This window comes from Podarcis filfolensis (assembly GCF_964270895.1).
Source record: "Podarcis filfolensis genome assembly, chromosome: 18".
In the NCBI taxonomy this organism is placed as follows: domain Eukaryota; kingdom Metazoa; phylum Chordata; class Lepidosauria; order Squamata; family Lacertidae; genus Podarcis; species Podarcis filfolensis.
Genome location: NC_139622.1, coordinates 2545065 through 2565374, shown reverse-complemented (window position 1 = coordinate 2565374; position 20310 = coordinate 2545065). Strand labels below are relative to the sequence as shown.

General features: G+C 47.4%; 1 protein-coding gene across 19 annotated transcripts in view; it reads right to left on the bottom strand.

Moving 5' to 3' along the window:
• The window catches only part of GATAD2A (GATA zinc finger domain containing 2A), an 82921-nt gene that overhangs the window by 46652 nt on the left and 15959 nt on the right, over nt 1–20310 (bottom strand). For 2 of the 19 annotated variants that reach the window (XM_083594593.1, XM_083594599.1), the window contains exon 1: nt 19974–20180. The exons of 8 other annotated variants lie outside the window; for them this stretch is intronic. The gene's annotated coding sequence lies outside the window, so the exon portion shown is untranslated. Of the gene's footprint in view, nt 1–19973; nt 20278–20310 lie in introns of those variants that run through there. 9 more of the 19 variants (XM_083594597.1, XM_083594589.1, XR_014543339.1 and 6 more) reach the window with 8 other exon arrangements.

Genomic DNA, 20310 nt, shown 5'->3' with positions numbered 1-20310 from the left:
ACATCCTCCAACCAGCCCAACTCGGGGAAACCCAGAAACAGGCTGCAAAGGCAACAGCCTTCCCTGGCGTTTTTGCTCCTGGAACTCAAGAGATAAGACTGCTCTTCAATATGGAGGCTCCACAACAGCCATCACAGAATAAATCACAAAGAGATCTGCTTGGCAGACGGAAGGGTGGCTTGTCACAAGCCGACAGAACCCCAGACAGGGGCTAACCAGATGGCCATGGGAGGCAAGAAGCAGGAAAAGGAAGGCCACTGTCTTCCTGGAAATGGAGGGACGGAACGCCATGCTGGTTCTGCCACACAAAACTGTGGCACACACACACCCCTGAGACAGCCCTGCTTTAATATTTCACAGAAAGGTGAGAAGAGACTCCAAGAGGGAATTTCTCATAAGTTTCAAACAAAGCACTTTGAGACATGGGGTGGGGGTGGAAAAGAGAGATACAGGTAAATTGTGGTTTGCTTATGTTTTTGTTTGTTTTCAAGGGCTAGGTCCAAGATCACATGACCTGTTGCAACAGCTTTGCAAAACTTTGTAGGAGCAGTAAGTGGTGGAGAGGTGTTTATGGGGATATTTCAACAAGGGAAGCTCTTGGTTTCTTTAAAGGTGATGTTTGCATACAATCCCCCCCCCCCGCAGCTGGATCAGACCCAAAGGAGACCCACCTAGTCCTGCATCTTGTCATCACAGTGGCCAGCCAGATGCCCCAATGGGATGCCCACAAGCAAGCAAAGACTACTCTCCCCTACCGTGGTTTCCAGTAACTGGCATTCAGAAGCACCTACTCTCTCCCTCCTCCTCGACTCTTAAATGGCTCCTTAAACCAAGGTTGCAATCGCCAAAACAGAATGTCTAGTTGCCATTTTGGGGCAAGACGGCTCTCAAGCAAAGGATGGACTGACTGCGATTGATTCTCAGTTAAACATCTGGCTAGTTCCCGCTCCAGCAGGAAGGTAAACGGCGTTTCCATGCACTGCTCTGGTTCGCCAGAAGTGGCATAGTCTTGCTGGCCACATAACCCGGAAGCTGTATGCCGGCTCCCTCGGCCAATAAAGCGAGATGAGCGCCACAACCCCAGAGTCAACCACGACTGGACCTAACGGTCAGGGGTCCCTTTACCCTTTACCTTTAGTTCAGAGGACAACCTTGAGCAGGCATAGGCAGACCTGGCCCTCAAAATGTTTTGGGACTACAACTCCCATCATCCCTGACCACTGGTCCTGTTAACTAGGGATGATGGGAGTTGTAGTCCCAAAGCATCTGGAGGGCCAAGTTTGCCTATGCCTGGTTAAGAGCTTTGAGAACTTAATGAGGAAAAGTCCCTTGATCCAGGGACGGTCCACATAACTATTGGCCCATTCTGACCTCTGTTTCTTTAAGCTGACTGCTCCTGCTCAGGCTGCACAAAGAAAGCTTTTTGGTTCCTGAGATTCTTTCTGATAGCGCAGATAAAATATATTGGATAGAATTATACAGAACAGGGTATTAGTGTGTGAAAACATCCCAGATCCAAGGATCTCCAGGCATGTACCTCCAGATGGTGGAGACATCAGGCGCCATCCTGGCACTCAGGCCCCATCAATTGGTGGCCGATATCCAGGTGAAAATTATGCTTGGCGCCTGGCTAATTTCGAACACTGGTTCTCACAGCAGCCAACCAGGAGCCTGTGGGGAACCCCCAAGCAGGACCTGAGCACAAGAGCCATTCATGGTTTCAAGCAACTGGAATTTGGAAGCAATTACTGCCTCTGACCATAGCCATGGTGGCTGGAAACCATTGATGGCCTGCTTCTTCCACCTCCCGTATGACAGTCTCATCCTCTTTTAAGGCCATCCAAGCTGGTGCCCATCGCTGTCTCCTGCAACAGTGAGTTCCACAGTTTAACTCCGCACTGTGTGGAGGGTTGTCCCGAACCTTCCAATGTTCAGCTTCCGTTGATACCCATGAGAGAGGAAAACTTCACTCTATCCACTTAATTTCATAAACTTCCAACAGTCTTACCTCTTTCTCGCCTTTTCTCTACGGGAGTGCAGAGGGAGGCTGTGGAGGGGCGTGGCCTGGGGCAAGTTTCTCAAGGGGCAGACACAGAGGCTGGGGGGGGGGGTATTTGGCCCCTCAGGGGCTGAGGTTCACAATCCCAGATTTACAAAGTGGTGTTGAATTTCTCCCTTCCAAGGCCACAAATGACAAATCTAGTACTGTATGTGCAACCGGGGGGGGGGGGGGTCGGTATTCTGTGTTATGAGCCACAATGGCAGCCCCAGGCCTCTGGAATCAAGTTACCAGCTGAAATCAAGACAGGGTCTCAGTGTTTTCGGCAGCTACTGAAGAACTTTGCATTTAAGGCCCCCTTTCCTTGAAGCAAACATTAATTGTGCAATTGTAGAAACGGTACTTGTTGATTTTCAAGAGTTTGGGTTCTTTTTTCCATTTCATCTTATTGAATGCTGATTCAGTAGCTGCCAACTGTTTATAAAATTGTAAGATAGGCTACTAAATAAACAGAATCTTCATGTGACAAGGAAATATACCCCAGAACATCAAAAGCTGGGAGAGACACTGGAGGTGAAGCCCATGGCTCTCCAGCTCTCCTTAATGGGCTTTGTGGAAGCATTTGATGAACTTCAGAGAGAAGCAGGATGCTGGAACATGTGCCTCCCTGCCACCCGACTGAAACAGAAAGCCTGCTCTCAAAATCTAGGAGGGTCCCACCATATGTTGAAAAGTTAGGTGATGATCCATCAGAGTATACAATAAGAACATCAGAAACTGCCTTTTATCAGGTCAGTTCCACTGGCTCCATCAGAATTTCTACACTGACTGGAACAGCTCACCAGCAGTGTCAGAAATCCCCCAGGTGCATTTTGTGACTGGCATCTCCACCTAGCTGGGTCCTCCAGCTTTCCTAAGCAGGTAACCAGCAGAACTTATTTATTACCTTATTCTCCCACCTTTTTCTCCAAGGGGTGCATGATTCACCCTCCCTGTGATGACCCTGTGAGGTAGGTTAAGAGGCTGTGACTGGCCTAAGGTCACACAGTGAGCTTCATGACTGCGTGGGGATTTGAACCCTGATCTCCTAGTTCTAGTCTGACCCAAATCACTATACCGCACTTGCTTCATAGAGTACTTTTGCTATGGGGCAGCTATATAAATTAAGCAGGTAAATAAATAAATAAATAAATAAATAAATATGGGGAAAGCTAAATGTCACTTAGAGAAGGATCTGAAATATTTCCCTGGAAGCCTGAATTTGCTTTACTTTGGATTGTTTTATTTGATGTTTTAATGTGTTGTAAACCGCTTTGAGGTTTTTCTTTTAAAATATAAAGCAGCACAGAACTGAACAACAACAACAACAACAACAACAACAACGGGGGGGGGGAATGGCGAGTAGACATTTTGCTGTGGTGACCACAACCCAGGTTAAAGGTGCCATCTGGCAATTAGCTTGTATATATCTGAGTTTCTAACACTGCTACACTGCTCTCCAGGGTTCCAGGAAACAGCCTTTCCCAGCTCTTCCTGGAAATGCTAGAGATTGAACAAGGAGCCATCTGAACACAAAGCATTACTCTGCCACCGAGCTACAAAGTACTCAGTCCTCAATGTTTCGAATAGAGCTGATTTACACAGGAAGCCACCCTATACTCATGTTGCCCACACTGACTGGCAGTGGCTCTTTATTCATTGCCATGAGGACTGCAATCTTGCGCTTTATTTTTAGGGAAGGGGCACAGGTGTACACACAAGGCCCCAGGTTCAGTCCCAACAGGCACCTCTGGGTAGGGGTGGGAGAGATACCATATTTTTCCATCTATAAGATGCCCCCTATTTTGGGGGACTCAGATTTAAGAAAGGGGGGGGAGATGTATCCGTGTATAAGATACCCTCTTAACATTTTTTTTTTAGGAAAAAAACCTAGTCTTATACATGGAAAAATATGGTATCTGCTGCCTGAAACCCCAGTGAGCTGTGCTGCCAATCAGTGTGGACAATACTGGTGTGGTCCGATTTGGGATAAAGATTAGAGCTGGGTGATATATCGATATATCACCCCAAACCGGTTTGAAGTCCCTAACATGATATTGGTTTCATAATTCTTGACCTGGCAATATATCGTGAATCATGATGTCTGTGTGTGTGCGTGCACTATGCAAAAATCACAATGTGGGGGAAACTGTGAAGCCAGCCAATGCATCTACACAGCTCCATCCTTATTTCAGACATTGTGATATATCAGTAGATTGCGATGTTTGGCTGGTGATATATTGCGATGTTGAAAAGCAGGTACCGCTCAGCTCTAACAGAGAGGCAACTTGCTCTCATCCCAGCAAGCCCCTTGTGATGGCAGCCAGAGCTTTCCCGCAGCATCCTTGGCTTTCAGAGGCAGCAGGAGTTTTCGCTCCCGGTTCCCCAGTGGATTGCACAAGGAGAAGGCCTTAAAATGGTCACCGTAACAGTATGCTGGCACCAGCCCAGGACTTAATATAGCAGAGCCACACCCACTTCTTCGGGCCTGGTGTGTGTGTACGTGGGCCTGTGTGTGTGAGAATGGAGCTGCGATCGCCTCCTCCAAAAGCAAAACAAAGAAGCCGCCCCCCGTGGCATCCTCACCCACCACCAGGTCAGACACAGAGGAAAAAAAACACCCCAAAAGTTTTACATCCTTCCCTGCCTGCCTTCCCTTCACTAAAGGCGTGTGTGTGTGTGTGTGTGTGTGTGTGTGTGTATGTGTATATGTATATATATATATATATCTCACGTGCACAGGAAGAAGTTGGTTCACTTGCTGCAAGAGAGGAGGAAATAAATTTTAAAAATCCATCTGGAAATGAAAACTGGTTCGCCCTGATGAGATCACAATCATTTCTTTTAAGAGGAGGGGGTTGCAGACGCCTGGAAATAAGTGTTTGGGCGGGGGCTCAATATGGAGTGCCCTGCAGCTGGATCTGGCCCAAGGGGGCCCATCGAGTGCAGCCCCCCCACCCCGTCCTCGCCAAGCAGATACCCCCAATGAGAAGGCCACAAGGAGGCCTGGGGCAGAAGAGCCACCAGCACGGTTCGGAGGTAGACAGTGGAGGGAGAACCGAGCCCTAGTGGCCAGTAGCCCGAGAGACTTCTCCTCCATGTATTTGTCTTATTCATTCTATTTACAGAATTTATTAAAAGATCAACAATAATCCAACAACATTTCAGGCTTTGCAATCAGTCGGTCATCCTAGGGCTTTCCCTCCCTTCCCCAAAATTTCAACTCGTGCTGCATATTAGTTACTCCATGTCGTTGCTTCTGCAAAAAACAAAAAAGCCCCAAAACTCCACCGCCCTTCCCACTGCTGTTCTCAGTCAAATCCTATTTGTGTCTTAACACGTTTACACTGAGTTTTTAAATAATCTACAAACATTTTCAAATCCTACTCAAAGTCACTCTCTTTTTTATCTCTAATTTTACAAGTCAGACCACCCAATTCTGCCAATTCCAACTGCCACTCCTCTTTTGTAGGCACTGCTTCTCACCGCCATTTTTGTGCATATAATATTCGAGCTGCTGTTACTGCGTAAAGAAATAGATTTACCTGGTTTTTGAAGGGGACATCTGTTCCCATTATCCCTAATAAAGAGGCTTCTGGACTTTCTGGGAGAATTACCTTAAATATCTTTTTTATCTCATTATAGATCATTTCCCAAAAGCGCTTAGCCACTTTATGCGTCTATCATATGTGATGAAACGAGTCTTCTACTTCTTCACATTTCCATGAGATGTTTGACGCAGATTTATGCATCTTCGCCAACTTAGCTTGGTGTCAGGTACCACCTGTATATCATTTGCATTCAGTTTTCCCTCAAAGTATAACACTTTCTCCATGATATATAAGCCAGGCGCATGCAGGAGACAGACCCAGATGAAATGAGAGTCCTCCCAACATTAAAAAGACCAGCTCCATCAAGGCTCCTTTCCCACAACTGTCACCAGGCAGCAGCCATCCCCTTAGGCTGCGTCCGAGGCGGAGATAAGAAGCGGGACACTTTCCATCAGCAGCTGCTGAAAGACTAGCTCCATTCAGCACCTCCTGCCCCTGGACTCCTTCTATGCCAGCCGGCCTTTCTAAGAAACTACTGTGTGGGAATCAGTGCCCGGGTTTGCTTTTTTCCTCTGCCCTCCCTGTCCCTTTTGCCTTGCATGTCGTGTTTTTGTTTTTATTTCAGATTGCAAGCCTTGGTTTTACGTAAGCCACTTGAGGAATCTTTTTTTGGCTGAAAAGCAGGCCATATTATGTTATGTTTTGTAATATTAATTATATTAACTTAATTATTATTATTATCCGGAGGCCTGTTCACAACATGAGCAGAATGCAACCCACATCTGCGCGTGTCGCAATTCACCGCTTCTGTGCATGATGTCATTTTGCACATCTGCGCATGCGGTGAAACCCAGAAATAACCCTTTCTGGTACTTCCGGGTCGCCGCGGGATGCAACCTGAAAACGCTCAACCTGAAGCAAGCATAAGAAGAGGTATGACTGTATATATTATATTATAATTATAGTACCCTGCCATCTGACTTGGCTTCCCCAGTCACTCTGGGCAACTTCCAACAAATATAAAAGCATAATAAAACATTAAAACTCCCCTATACAGGGAATAGTTATCTTTCTTGTGATATGATGAAAGACAGGGAGCCTGTGTTTTTGTAAGCTTGCCCACTGAAGAAAAGAAATGCCCTAATCACCAGGGACAATCGTAATTCTGACAAATGCGCTTAAATAAATAAATAAAAATCAAACAACAAAAGCAACATTTCCTGCATTACAGAACGCAAACCAAGATCTGCTGTCTGATCATTTCTCCAACAAATCCCCTTTATGATAGGAAAGTGCTGGTCCCCTCCATCCACACTGGACACTTCTGCAATTGTTTTAATGCAAAGGAGAAATAACAGAGCTAGCAGCAGGATGCATAGCCAGCTTCATGAGGCCTGGCCCTTCTGGAGGAATCGCGGCCCTTTTCTGACTTTCTAAATTTCTCAAGAGGGAGTCGCCGGAGAACTCCTGTGGTTGCTAAGCAACCACCTTGGGGACCTTAGCTTGGGGGACACCATTTCAAGAGGTACAATAGACACCCCCCCGCTATAATTATTATTATGTTCATATATATATACACACACACATTGCAGACAGGCAGGCTTTATTTGTTTGTTGCAAAGTTTTGCTGCGGCCCCTAGCTTGGTACATTTGCAGCTCTTGTATATTTTGGGGGGAAAGGGTCCTTAAAAAGCGGGGAGAAAAAGAAAGAAAGAAAGAAAGAAAGAAAGAAAGAAAGAAAGAAAGAAAGAAAGAAAGAAGAGTTGGAGGGAGAGGCATTGAAAGGTGTCATTAACAGGAAAGTGAAGTTCTTAATTTAGCCACAAAGAGAGAGGAGGTTGGCGATTGCAGGTGGGGGAGGGGAGAGAGAGAGGGGAAAAAAGCATAATTAGCCCAGAAAAAGGTTTCCTGCTGGCTGGCCAATTTGCCTCGATTTTTTGGCACAGAGGGGACCAAAGTCAGCTAGCAAATGAGATGCAAGACCCCCCCCACCCTCTCTCCCCACCCACAGATTTTGTGATGCTCAGCTGCCCAAAGGTAGCTCAAGATTCCTGCCTTTTGCTGGGGAGGGGCAAGATCCGCAAAGCCAGCACGGCTCAACTCACTTGTGGATCCCCCTTCGGGGGCATCTGGCTGGCTGCTGCTGTGAAAACAGGATCATGGGCTGCATGCCCCCCCCAGCATGATCCACGGGGAAATCCAGATGTTCTTGCAGACAGCTTGAAAAAGAGGATTAGACGAACTCATGGGGGAGGAGACGGCTGTCAGTGGAAACTGAATACCAGTTGCTGGGAGCTGTAACTGCGGAGCTCTCATGCTGCTTACGGGCTTCCCTTTGGGGGGATCTGGCTGGCCACTGTCAAGACAGGATGCCGGACTAGATGGGCCCCCTTTGGGCCTGATCCAGCCGCGGGCCTCTTCTGATAATCCGATTACGTCTATAGGATTGAGTTCTTGGCACGTCGAAGTGCATCAAAGCTCGCTGTTTGTTGGCTAACATTTTCAGCATTGGCAAAGAAAAAAGAAGGGGAGGGGGGGTAAGTCTGCCATCGTTCCTGTGATTATTTGTACACCACTTCCGAAAGGGGGGAGGACAGCACCCTCAAGGTAGTTTCAGCAGGTACCTTGAAAAGAATCCCGGAGTTTTCCTCCCAGTGACATCACACAGTCCATTTGGCTGCGCAGAGCAGTGACATCACCATGACATTAGCACATGACTCCCTGGCAGAGTGGACCAAGGCTGCAATCATAACCCCACGCACCTGGGCGTAAGCCGCATTAGAGTCCATGGGACCTACTTCTGAGTAGACATAGTTAAGAAATGCCCATCCTCCAAAAATTGCTGTTTGAGCACCAAAAAGATTGAAATAAAAAGCAGAGAACATTCGGAAATGCCTTATTTATCAGTTATAATTATTATTACAGGTAGCTAGACATGTTGCTCTGCCATAGTCGAAACAAAATAATAAAATTCCAGTAGCACCTTAGAGACCAACTAAGGTTGTTATTGGTATAAGCTTTCGTGTGTATCTGAACAATTATTATTACATCTATGTATTCCACCTTTTCTCCCAGGAGCTCAAGGTATGCATGACCCACCTCCTCCCAATTCTATCCTCAGATGGGCGGGGTATAAATAATAAAATTATTGTTATTATTATTCTGAGCTAGATAGACCAGCGGTCTGTCTCAGTCAAAAGCAGCTTTCTAGGTTCTAGGTTCCTATTTAAAACTAGGACCATGAGGACTAGCATCTATAGCTTAGTGGTAGAGCACCTGCTTTGCAAGCAGGAGGTCCCAGGTTCAACCCCAGGCAGCTCCAGGGGGCGCTGGGAATGTCTGTTGCCTAAATCCCTGTGCAGTTGCTGCCAACTGGTCTTGACAGCGCTGGATGGAGCAGTGGTCTGACTCAGCAGAAAGGCGGCTTCCGGGGTTCAAGGCTTCTTGAACCAACTCCCTGCTCCCTGAAGAACCTGTTGGGTTAGAAAGAGCAGCCTCAGAGGCTCTGCACTCCAGCCACCTGAAGTCGAGTGGAAAAGGGTGAGCGGCAGGGCCTTGTCAGTAATGGGACCATGCTCTTGGAACTAATCTGCAAGAGAGGCGTCATGGTTACTATATTTTCAGCACCAGATGAGAAAACAGGGTGTTAAAGCTGTGTTTTAGCTCTTAAGCTTTGTCAGTGCTTCATGCTGGATTTAAAAACTGCCTTCTGTTTAGAGCAGAGTTTCCCAAACTTGGGTCTCCAGCTGGTTTTGGACTGCAACTCCCATCATCCCTAGCTAGCAGGACCCGTGGTCAGGGGTGATGGGAATTGTAGTCCAAAGACAGCCAGAGACCCAAGGTTTAAAGCCTTTGAGGAACTCTCCCCTCTGGAAGCCTGCCAGCTTTTAGGTTCCAAACTAAGACTCCCCTTGGCCTTTTTGAGATCATGCTATCTTGACACCTGAGATAAAATCATAGAGTTGGAAGGGACCCCAAGGGTCATCCAGTCCAACCCCCTACGATGCAGGAATATCAACTAAATCATCCATGACAGATAAACAATAATGCTAATATTAATAACAATAATACTCTACAATGGTGTGCATCTTATGGGTGGCTTTAAAAGGGAGATTGGACAAATTAATGGAGGTAAAGGCTATCTGTGGCTGCTAGACATGAGGGAGGCTATGCTCCATCTCTGTGCTTCTGCCTGCCAGCTGCTAGAAAACAAAGGGATGTGGGGGGCGGCCAATACTCCTGTGTGTTTCCAACAGGCATCTAGGTGGTCGCTGTAAGAAAAGGATGCTGAACTAGACAGATGGGCCAATGGGCTGACCCACCAGGTCTCTTGAGTTCTTACTAGGTTGAGGTTTTCCTTACTTTGCTATATGGTCAGATAAGCATTTTCAGCCATTCTGGCACAAGGGTTTTTTTGTTTTTGAATTTTTTTTATTATGAGCATGCGTGCGCACACACACAAAACACATATGAACGACAAAGAACTATTATGACTGTTTAGAGGCACTGTGGTCTGTCAATACTCAGTAGGTTCCAAAGATCAGCATATGGCAGAGGCAGCATGATTTACGCGTTCTGTTAGCATGCATCATAAACCCTAGCTGATCAGAGACAAATCTGCCCCTCTTGCCCTTTTTATTTTTACTCGGTAGCTTTTATTGCTAGTGTGATGCTCCAACTTCCTTTTACTCCAAAAGTGTAAGCCTGGATATATTATCCCAGAAGTGCTACTGTTAGTCTGGCTGCCACTAATGAGTGGCAAATCAACACCTTGCTTTTTAAATCCTTGTTATCATCAATAAAGATATAGTATTTAGGAAATTTTTGCTTCTTATGTGTTGCTTTCTTCTATCTTTTCAAAAATTGGCTTCTCCTTTATTTTTACCCATTTTGTATTTTATCTTGTTGCAAAGCCCCTTTGGGGCAAAGCGACAGGCAAGTGTGAATAATAATAATAATAATAATAATAATAATAATAATAATAATATTGCAATGGTGAGAAAGAGGAACAGGTTTAGGAAGCCATTGCCAATGGGGCTTTTCCTGGGGTGTGGGGGCATGGTTGATGTTGAACCATGCCAATGCTAAATGCCAGGCCTGCATGACGTAGCCAAAGGCTGTCCCACCGTCAAGGAACCCTAAATATTGAACCTGCCACTTGCTCCTATTCCACTGCAGCAGCGTTTGCCTGCCTGCCTTGTCCTCCCCATCTCTCCTTCCTCAAGGAGGAACTCAAGACTGCAAACAGGACAGGAGTTTGCCTTCTTTGCTTATTTCATTTTGTAAACTGCTATGCACACAAAGTTGCTACAGAGGTAAAGAAAAAGGAATATATGCAATTTTTAAAACTGCAATTTGTTCCTCTGCATCATTTTTTTAAAAACGCGTTTTGTAAGAAGGATAAAGAGAGTCCAGCTTCTGAGTCAGGCCGAAGGGATCCCATCTAGTCCAGCATTCTGTCCTCACAACGGCTAACCTGATGCCCCAAAGGGAAGCTGGCAAGAAAGAGCTGAAAGCAAAAGCAGGTCTCCCCACTTGTTCCCAACAACCGGTTATGAGGCTTTATTGCCCCAGATAGTGGAGGGAGAACACAGACATCGTGCTCAATGGCAGCCTTAATTCTCCATGGTCTGGTCTAAACTAGCATTTCCCAAACTTGGGTCTCCAGCTGTTTTCTGGACTACAGTTCCCATCATCCCTGACCACTGGTCCCGCTAGCTAGGGATGATGGGAGTGGTAGTCCAAAAAATTGCTGGGTACCCAAGTTTAGGAAACACTGGTCTGATCTAAGCAGCTCTGTGCAGCTCTGTACTGAATCTTGTTTTTAAGTTGTATTTTAATCAGTTGTTTTTATACCTGGTGTTAGCCGCCCTTGGCTGGGGAGGGCGGGGTATAAATAAAACTTAATAATAATAATAATAATAATAATAATAATAATAATAATTATCGTCCAGTCCAGCATCCTGTTCTCACAATGGCAAACCAGACACCCCTTTTACAAAGCCTGCAAGCATAGCTTGAGCCCAAAAGCAATTCTCCCCTCCTCCCCACTTCTGGTTTTCACAACTGTACAGGTGGGCAGAGCACAGCTATCGTGCCCATTATCCCTTAAAAGCACCCCTCCCTCCTCCACAGTGTTCAAAATTCCCCAGGCACCAGGCTCATTTTGCAACCGGCGCGGGTCCAATTGCAACCCTGCGGAGATCTCGGGGCGACTGAAATCTCCATTTAGCCGGCCCTTCCACCTTTCTTAAGCAGGTCAGCAGAACAGCTCAATTACTGCCTTTATATGCCACCTTTTCCTCCAAGTGGTGCATGAGTCACACTCCCTATGACGACCCTGCGAGGGAGGTTAAGAGGCTGTGACTGGCTCCAATGTCACGCAGTGAGCTTCATGACCAAGTGGGGATTCGAACCCTGATCTGCCAGGTCCTAGTACGATGTACGCTTGAGGCCTAGGATGCCTTGATTTCTCAATTCTCCCTAGTACTACGCTCTAGCCACTGCCCCACCCTGCCAACCTGGAGTCCTTCTGCTATGAGGCAGCTCTATAAATCAGTGGTGTCCAAAAATTTTTCAAAGAGGGCCAGATTTGGTGAAGTGAAGGGCCATGGAGGCCGACCAAAGTTGTTGACCTTTTTTTAGGATTGAGGTTGAGGGGCTTTTCTTAGGATTTTACCCCAGGAAATTAACTGCCACAGGGGCCAGATTAAACTGGCTGGCGGGCCGGATTGGGCTCCCAAAACGGACTTTGGACATGCCTGCTCTAAATGAAGCCACTGAATAAATTTGAGGAAAGCAAAATGTCTCTTGGAGAAGGATCTGAAATATATTGCTGGAAGCTTGAACTTCTTTTATTATGGATTGTTTCATTTCATGCTTTAATGTGTTGTAAATCGCTTTGAGGTTTTTTTCTTTAAAATATAAAGCGGTGTAGAAATGAAATTAATAATAGTAATAAATTTTAGGCGGGGGGAGCATCTAGACAGTCAGTGGTGGCGACCACAACCAAAGCTTAAGGTGTCATTTGGCAATTAGCTTTTATATCAGAGTTTCTAACACGGTTCCTCCACGAATTTATCTCTGACACTTTAATTTGCAAGTTGCTCCAAGACATCAGTGGAACATTGTCCAAATATTACCAGGAATGAGACTTGCTCAAGGATTCCATGGAGGCTGTGTGTGTCCGTGTGTTAAACTACGTGCATCAGGGGTGGGAGCAAGAGGGCACACAACACCAAATGCCCCCCCCTACGGGGCAGATGCGTCCTTCCCTGCAGCACGCACCCTTCTTGCGCACCCCCCAAACTCAAACTCCCGGGAGACGTCTTAAGGATCCAGATGTTGAAAAACAGCCAAGGGTTGGGATGTTTGCCAAGTACACAGCGATGCTGATGCAATGCTGGGACACGACTACGCAACATCCTCCCTCCCCTCCCCCCCTTGCCCATTCACGCAGCCGCCAGACGCCAAGGTGCCTTCGCAGCAGGAATTTTTTTAAAAAGTAGTGTGGGATCTTCACCGTGCAGCCAGGTGATTGTAATAAGGCGAAGTTTATGCTCCCACTGACCCAGGAAAAGGAGAGGCGAGGAACAGGCAGAATTCTGGGTGTCTGTTGGGAACACGAGGGAGAACCCAAGGCATCCTGGGTCTCCAGCCTACCAACCCTGACATTCTGGCTCCTAACCAGCTGCAAACTCTGGGGAAACCTGCAAGAGTTATGAATGCACAGGGGCAGCTCTCATTGGGTCCATCTGGAGCAGTGTGGCCTTCCCGGACTGGCAGCTGCCCTCCAGGCTTTCAGAGACCCTACCTGGAGACGTCATTGGGGATAAAAGCTGGGACCTTTTGCTTGCAAAGCAGGTTCTCCACTTCTGAGCTACGGCTCTTTCCCCACAGCGGTATTTACTTATTGGTTTTTAATTGCATTTCTACCCCACCTTTTTCTCCTAAGAGCTCAAGGTGGCAAACATGATTCTTCCCCTCACTCAATTAACCCCCACAACAACCCTGCAAAGTAGGTTACCTGGAGGCAGGGAATGGTCCAGTGAGCTTCACAGCTGAGTGGGCATTCGAACCCTGGTCTCTTAGGTCCAAGTCTGACCCTCTAACCACCACACCACACCAGGGCTGGGTGATATATTGATACAGTGGTACCTCTGGTTAAGAACGTAATTCGTTCCGGAGGTCTGTTCTTAACCTGAAACTGTTCTTAACCTGAGGCACCACTTTAGCTAGTGGGGCCTCCCGCTGCCGCCATGCGATTTCTGTTCTCATCCTGAAGCAAAGTTCTTAACCCGAGGTACTATTACTGGGTTAGCGGAGTCTGTAACCTAAAGTGTCTGTAACCCAAGGTACCACTGTATATCATCCAAAACCAGATTGAAGTCGATATTGTGATATTGGTTTCATTATTGTTTACCTGGCAATATATCGCAAATCATGATGTGTGTGTGTGTGTGTGTGTGTGTGTGCGCGCTAAGCAAAAATCATGATGCGGGAAAGACCATGAAGCCAGCTCTACACAGCTCCATCCTTATTTTAGACACCGTGATATAGCAGTATATCATGATGTCACCTAGCCGTACACCACACTAACTCTCGCCCCCAGTGAACAGCTAGCCTTACAACAAATCCTGTGTGAGAGGCCAACTTTTACCACCCCTGTCTGTTTTAAAACCTGTTATTTCTGGAGACAACAAGGTTACCCCTCTGGAAAATATTACTTCGCAACTGCTGCAGACCTCTCCCTCTGTCTCTCCTCCTTGTGCTCAAGCCACCTTCCTCTTCTACTGAATTATGGGAGAGCTACCCATTTTAGTGCGGGTGGCGCTGTGGGTTAAACCACAGAGCCTAGGGCTTGCCAATCAGAAGGTCGGCAGTTCAAATCCCCGCAACGGAGTGAGTTCCCGTTGCTCGGTCCCTGCTCCTGCCAACAGCAGTTTGAAAGCATGTCAAAGTGCAAGTAGATTAACAGGCACCGCTCCAGCGGGAAGGTAAATGGCATTTCCGTGCGCTGCTCTGGTTCGCCAGAAGCGGCTTAGTCATGCTGGCCACATGACCCGGAAGCTGTACGCCAGCTCCCTCGGCCAATAAAGCGAGATGAGCACCGCAACCCCAGAGTCGGTCACGACTGGACCTAATGGTCAGGGGTCCCTTTACCTTTTTACCCATTTTAGCAATATTTGGGTCTTACCCTGCCTTAACCACCTGTTAAACCTCACTCCCCCATTCAGAGTTAAAACACACACACGCACACACACACACACACACACACACACACACCTTCACAGGTTTTTTTTTTAAGAGCAAGGGGAAGTACAGAGCTCAGAAGCGAAAGTAAAAACCATGAGCATTTGCATGCATGATAGCTTTTAACCCCAGAATCTGTAAAGCCACAATCCCAGGCCCTGCAAGCTCTGAAAAGGAGCGGGGGTCTTCAGTTCAATCAGCATGAACAGGACTTATTTCTGAATAAGACTGCTCTTAAATAAATAAATAAATAGATAAGAGGATAAACTGAGGTACAGGGAAGAGGCCCTGCAGGATCAGGCCCAGAGCTTCCACCTACTGCCTCTGAGAGAGGACAGTCAGCAGGGAAATTCACTTAGCAATGTCAGGGAGTCCAAAACCCTACCCAGTGGCATCACCCCAGTGATCTAGTCTTCAAAGACATGCTGCTAGCTTGCATGCCATGAGACTTGAAAGGAAGACCATGGGCAAGAAGAATTGCTGGATCAAACCAAAATTCCATGTAACCCAGTGTCCTGTTCCCAACAGCAGTCAGTTACACACTCCAAGCAAGACCACAAGGGCAGCATTCAACTAAGTTTCACAGCAACTACACCCGCTGAAATGTATGAATACAACCAAGACAGGTTTGTTAATTTCAGTGGGTCTTCTCTGAGTAAAATGGAGCTGAATACCACTCCATGGCATCAGTCTCTGTCCTCCGCATGTGATAATAACTCTGCAATGTAGCACAGAGGTAGCTGCCAGCATGATGCTCTCAGGCAGTGTTCGAAATTAGCCAGGCGCACTTTTGCACCTGATTATTGCTCACTTGCAACCAAGTGAAGATGCCTGGACGCCACAATGGCACCTGATATCTCCACCACCTGGAGGTGCATGCGTGGGCATCAATGGATTTGGACTGTTTTCACTTGCTAATACCACATCCTGTAGAATTCTATCTATTTTATCTGTACAATCAGAATGTATTTCAGGAACCAAAGTGCTTTTTCTGTGCAGCCTGAGCAGGAAACAGCGGTTTAGTGAATTGTTGCTTGTTTTCTCTTACCCCACTGCCCTGCTCACAGTTGGGAAGAATATTCTTAGGTTATGAATGGTTCCTGTTACCATTAAGAAAAAGAAGTAGGAATAGGCCAATAGATATGCAGACAATCACTGGATCAAGTGACTTTTCTTCTTTAAGTTCTCGAAGTTCTCAACGTAGCTCAAGGTTGTCATCTGAACTAGCCAGATGTTTGACTGAGAATCAATCAGTCAGTCCCATCACTGGAAAAATAAGTGACGAGAGCAATCTTGAACCACAACGGCAAGTAGACAAAGTTTTGGCAAATGGTTTAAGGAGCCTTTTGGCACCTAGCTTATATATCTGTGTTTCTAACACTGGAGCCCAACATCAGGAGGGTGACAGATTCTCCATTTCTGATTTAAGAGGCATCCCCCGCTCTCCTTAAATAGAGGCATTCTTCCATCTTTTGCATGCAGTAGGGAATGCTGATTCCCAGGAGCAGGGATGGGGAACATCTCTAGGGCCCCTTCAGAAGTGTCTGGACTCCAGCTCCCATTACCCTGACCACTGGTCATGCCTTCCACCCAGATTAGCCATCCACCTTATGCTGTCTTATGGCAGCATAAATCCCATGTTTATCTTTATTTATTTCCAGTGCTTGAAATTAGCCAGGCGCCAGGCACATTTTGCGACTGACACGGGTTCATTTGTGACCATGTGGAGATATCTGGATGACAGGTTGGCGAATGGCCCCTCCAGTTGTCTTAAGCAGGTCATTTATTGCATTTATCTCCCACCTTTTTCTCCAAGGAGTACATGGTTTACCCCCCGGCTCAGTTAATTCCTACAACGACCCTGTGAGGTAGGTGAAGAGGCCATGACTGACTCCAAGGTCACCCGGCGACAGAGTGGTGATTTGAACCCTAATCTCTCAGGTCCTAGTCTAACACTCTAACCACTACACACTACTGGCTTCCTAGAGTCTTTCTGCTATGGGGCAGCTCTATAAATTAAGCAGGGAACTAAATATGGAGAAAGCAAAATGTCACTTACAGAAGGATCTGAAATATTTTCCTTGAAGCTTGAATCTGTTGTATTCTAGATTGCTTTATTTAATGTTGTAAACGGCTTTGAGATTTTTTTATTTAAAATATAAACCAGTAAAGAAATGAAATTAATAGGAATAAACTCCACTGCAAAATGGCACCTACACATACTGCTGTGGTGCCTGTAACCCAGGTTTAATTTAATATATAACCTAATTTGGTGATTAGCTTATATATCTGACACTTTCTCATTCTCCAAATTTGGAAGCCCCTCTGTCATGCCAACATGATCCAAAGGTGGTTTTCAAGCAATACAGAAATACCCAAAAATGTTTTTCTGAAGGCCTTCTTGAACCTACTGCCAACCTGTCACATTAGGCAACCCCTCTTCTTTGGGAAGGACCGCAGTTCAGTGAGAACGCACCTGCTTTTCATGCAGAAGGTATCGAGTTCAATCCCCAGTGATGGCTGGGAAAGAGTCCCTTCCTGAAACCCCCGAGAGCTGCTTCCAATCCGTGTGGACAACACTGAGCTAGATGGACCAACAGTCTGACTTAGTTTAAGTCAGCTTTCTATGCTCCTAGTGTTAGAGAGATGAATATTCCTCTGTCCGCTCCGGAGATGGGAACAACACCTGTGGCCTCTGGACCAAAACACCCAACACCAACATCTTCCCTGACCATTGCCCATAATTTCTGCCTTGCAGGGGGTTGGACTAGATGACCCTGGGGCCCTTCCAACTCTACAATTCTGTGGTTGCTGCGAGTTCAAAGACAGCTGGAGGGCAGCATGTTGGCTATCACTGGAAAATGTTATGTTTGTGGGTGCAAGACACCCTAAATTCCTGTGTCCAGCAGGAGTTAGAATTTAATCAAGGTAAATGTTAAAATATATTTCCTGACTAGGAAATTGCCTGGGGTGATGGACAAAAGGAAGGTAATTAGCCATTAGGATAGCAAAAGAGGGGGGGCCCCTCCCTCAACTCAGAATTAGTTTTGGAGAAATAGAGTTTTGACGTAGAGTTTCAGAATTGGCTGGAAAAGGCAGAGCACAACGTTTAGCTTTCTGCTTGAATCCAAGGCCGCAGCTATGGGAGAAACAAGACGCTTTTGGGGTGTTAATGCTGTGAACCTCTCCACTACAGGCTCGGGCGGGATATATGTGTAAATAAGCCATATATCCTAGAGACACCAGTGTCTCCGCTGTGCCTCATTCCCAAAGGCCAAGCGCGGACCTTGGCGAAGCACTCGGAACCCCTGGAATTCTGCATGACTCACAGATTAGGGTGGATTCGGCTAAAGAAGTGTTTCCCAAACTTGGGTATCCAGATGTTTTTGGACTACAATTCTCATCATCCCTGAGCACTGGTCTTGCTAGCTAGGGATGATGGGAGTTATAGTCCCAAAACAACCAGAGTCTTCCCTGATAGAAAGCGGCTGCCTGTTTATATACAGCAGCGGGGGCTCTGCAGACTGAAGAGGGGCAACATCTGTGGCCTTCTGGCGTTGATAACACCTGGAGAGGAGCCACAGGTCCCCCCCATTCCCCTCCCTCCCTCTCTGTAGCTTAAAGAGACGCCCATTTGGAATGATATTTTGAGAAGGATTTGAAGGTGATGAGGGAGATTGGAGGGGGTGCGGGAAAGTAGAGAAGAGGAACTACTCCCCTATAAACAGAGAGTGAGAGCAGCCATCTGAAGCAAAAGAAGACCTGGCTAACCAGAAAGCCTGAAGCAACAGTGGCCAGTCCATGGAGTGGGAAAGGAAACCGTCACAGAGACAGAGCTCAATGGAAAATAAAATCAAATAAATAAATAAATGCAAAACTCCAGGAAGAGGTGGGGCAAGATTTCTGGTGGGGGAGGGGGAAGGCAAGAGTGAGAAAAGGTCTCTTGCAAGGCCAATCGGGCTACAGGGGGAAGCTTAGGTCCCACCCCTCCAGCACATCACCACCATCATCATCATCATCTTCATCCTAACAGGAGGATTGAGGAGGGACTTTTATTCTGGAACAGAATCCTGTCTGGCGACCTGCCAGGTTTAGGTGCTAAGAGAAGACGCAATTATGTCCTCAAGCTCCCCTCCCCTCCGATTTTTTTTTAACCTCTCCCTCTCTGTCCCCCCCCCCCCCCACGCCCAATAAAGCCAGTGGCCTGCTCATTCAAAGTCAGGAAGCCATTTCAGACGCCCCAGAAACCCCACTGACCTGTCTCCTAAGCTCCCCTCCGAAGTACTCTCCCTCCCCACACTCAATAAAACTGTGTTTTTGGGGGGGCGGGTGGCAGAGGGGAGTTATTTTCTGAAGCATGCTTTGTATTTCAGTGCTCCGGCCGCCCTCTGCCTCCCCGCCCCCACTCAACTCCAGTCTCTCTCTCTTCTTCCCAAACTGGGAGGGAAAGGAGGGAGTGCGGGATGGTGGCAGGAGGAGGAAGAGGAAGTGAAGAAGCAAGGCCGGGGAAAGAGGACAAAACAGGGCTCGAACTTTTTGAAGCAAGCTTTTTTCCTCCTTCCCACCCAAAAGGCCGCGGTGGGTGTTTTTATCAGATAATGCTACAGAACCCGGCGAGCGGAGCAGTTTGGAAACTACTTCTCGTGGAAATAAAAGTGTATATTGTCAAGAGGAAGTCTCCTCCAAAACCCAAGTTCCAGCTTCCTGTCTCTCTCTCTGTCCCCCCCCCCCATTTCCATCCTCGGTGAAGCACGCCAAAGAAAGAAGAAAAACCCACTTTCTTGCAAGTTTTTATGAACACGAAACCTTTTTGAAAAAGAAAAAGTTATTCGCCAGCTGCTTAGCGTCCGCCTCCTCCCGAAATCCCCCGTCGCAGGTTCGGAAGACGCTTTGCCAGGAAGTCGAGCAAGCAAAATCTCCCGCCTCCCCCACCCTGCCAGGCGAAGGGGCCGGGAGGCGCAGCAAACTCCCAAGCCAGCCAGGCCGGGGAGATAAGCAGGCTTCCAGCCCCAGCCCCAGCCCCCTCTGCTCGTGCCCCACTCCTCTAGGGGCCGCAGGGATCCCCCTCCCACCGCCTCGCTCCTCCCCCCCACCCCAAAGGGGGGAAAACCCCAACTTTTAAAGAGACGCACTTACAAAGCCGCTTCAACGATCCCCCAAATCGAAAGGGCGGGTAGGTCCACTTCTTTTTTGAAAAAGCCTCCCTTTTCTGTCCACCCCCTTCACCGGGGGTGGGGGGGGAAGCGAGGAGGAAGAGCAGCCTCCTCTTTCGAACCGGCCGGTGAGATCCCTCCTCTCTCCCAATCCTGCTGCGCTCTCGCCCCCCTCCGTTGGCCAAATGCGCTCTTTACACATGGAGTCGCTGGGCACGAGCATGCGCGCACCGCCCGCCGCCGGCCCACTTGCCTCTTGAATCCTCCTCCTCCTCCGATCTTCCTCTTCCTCTCTTCCCTCCCCCGGCCAAGCTCT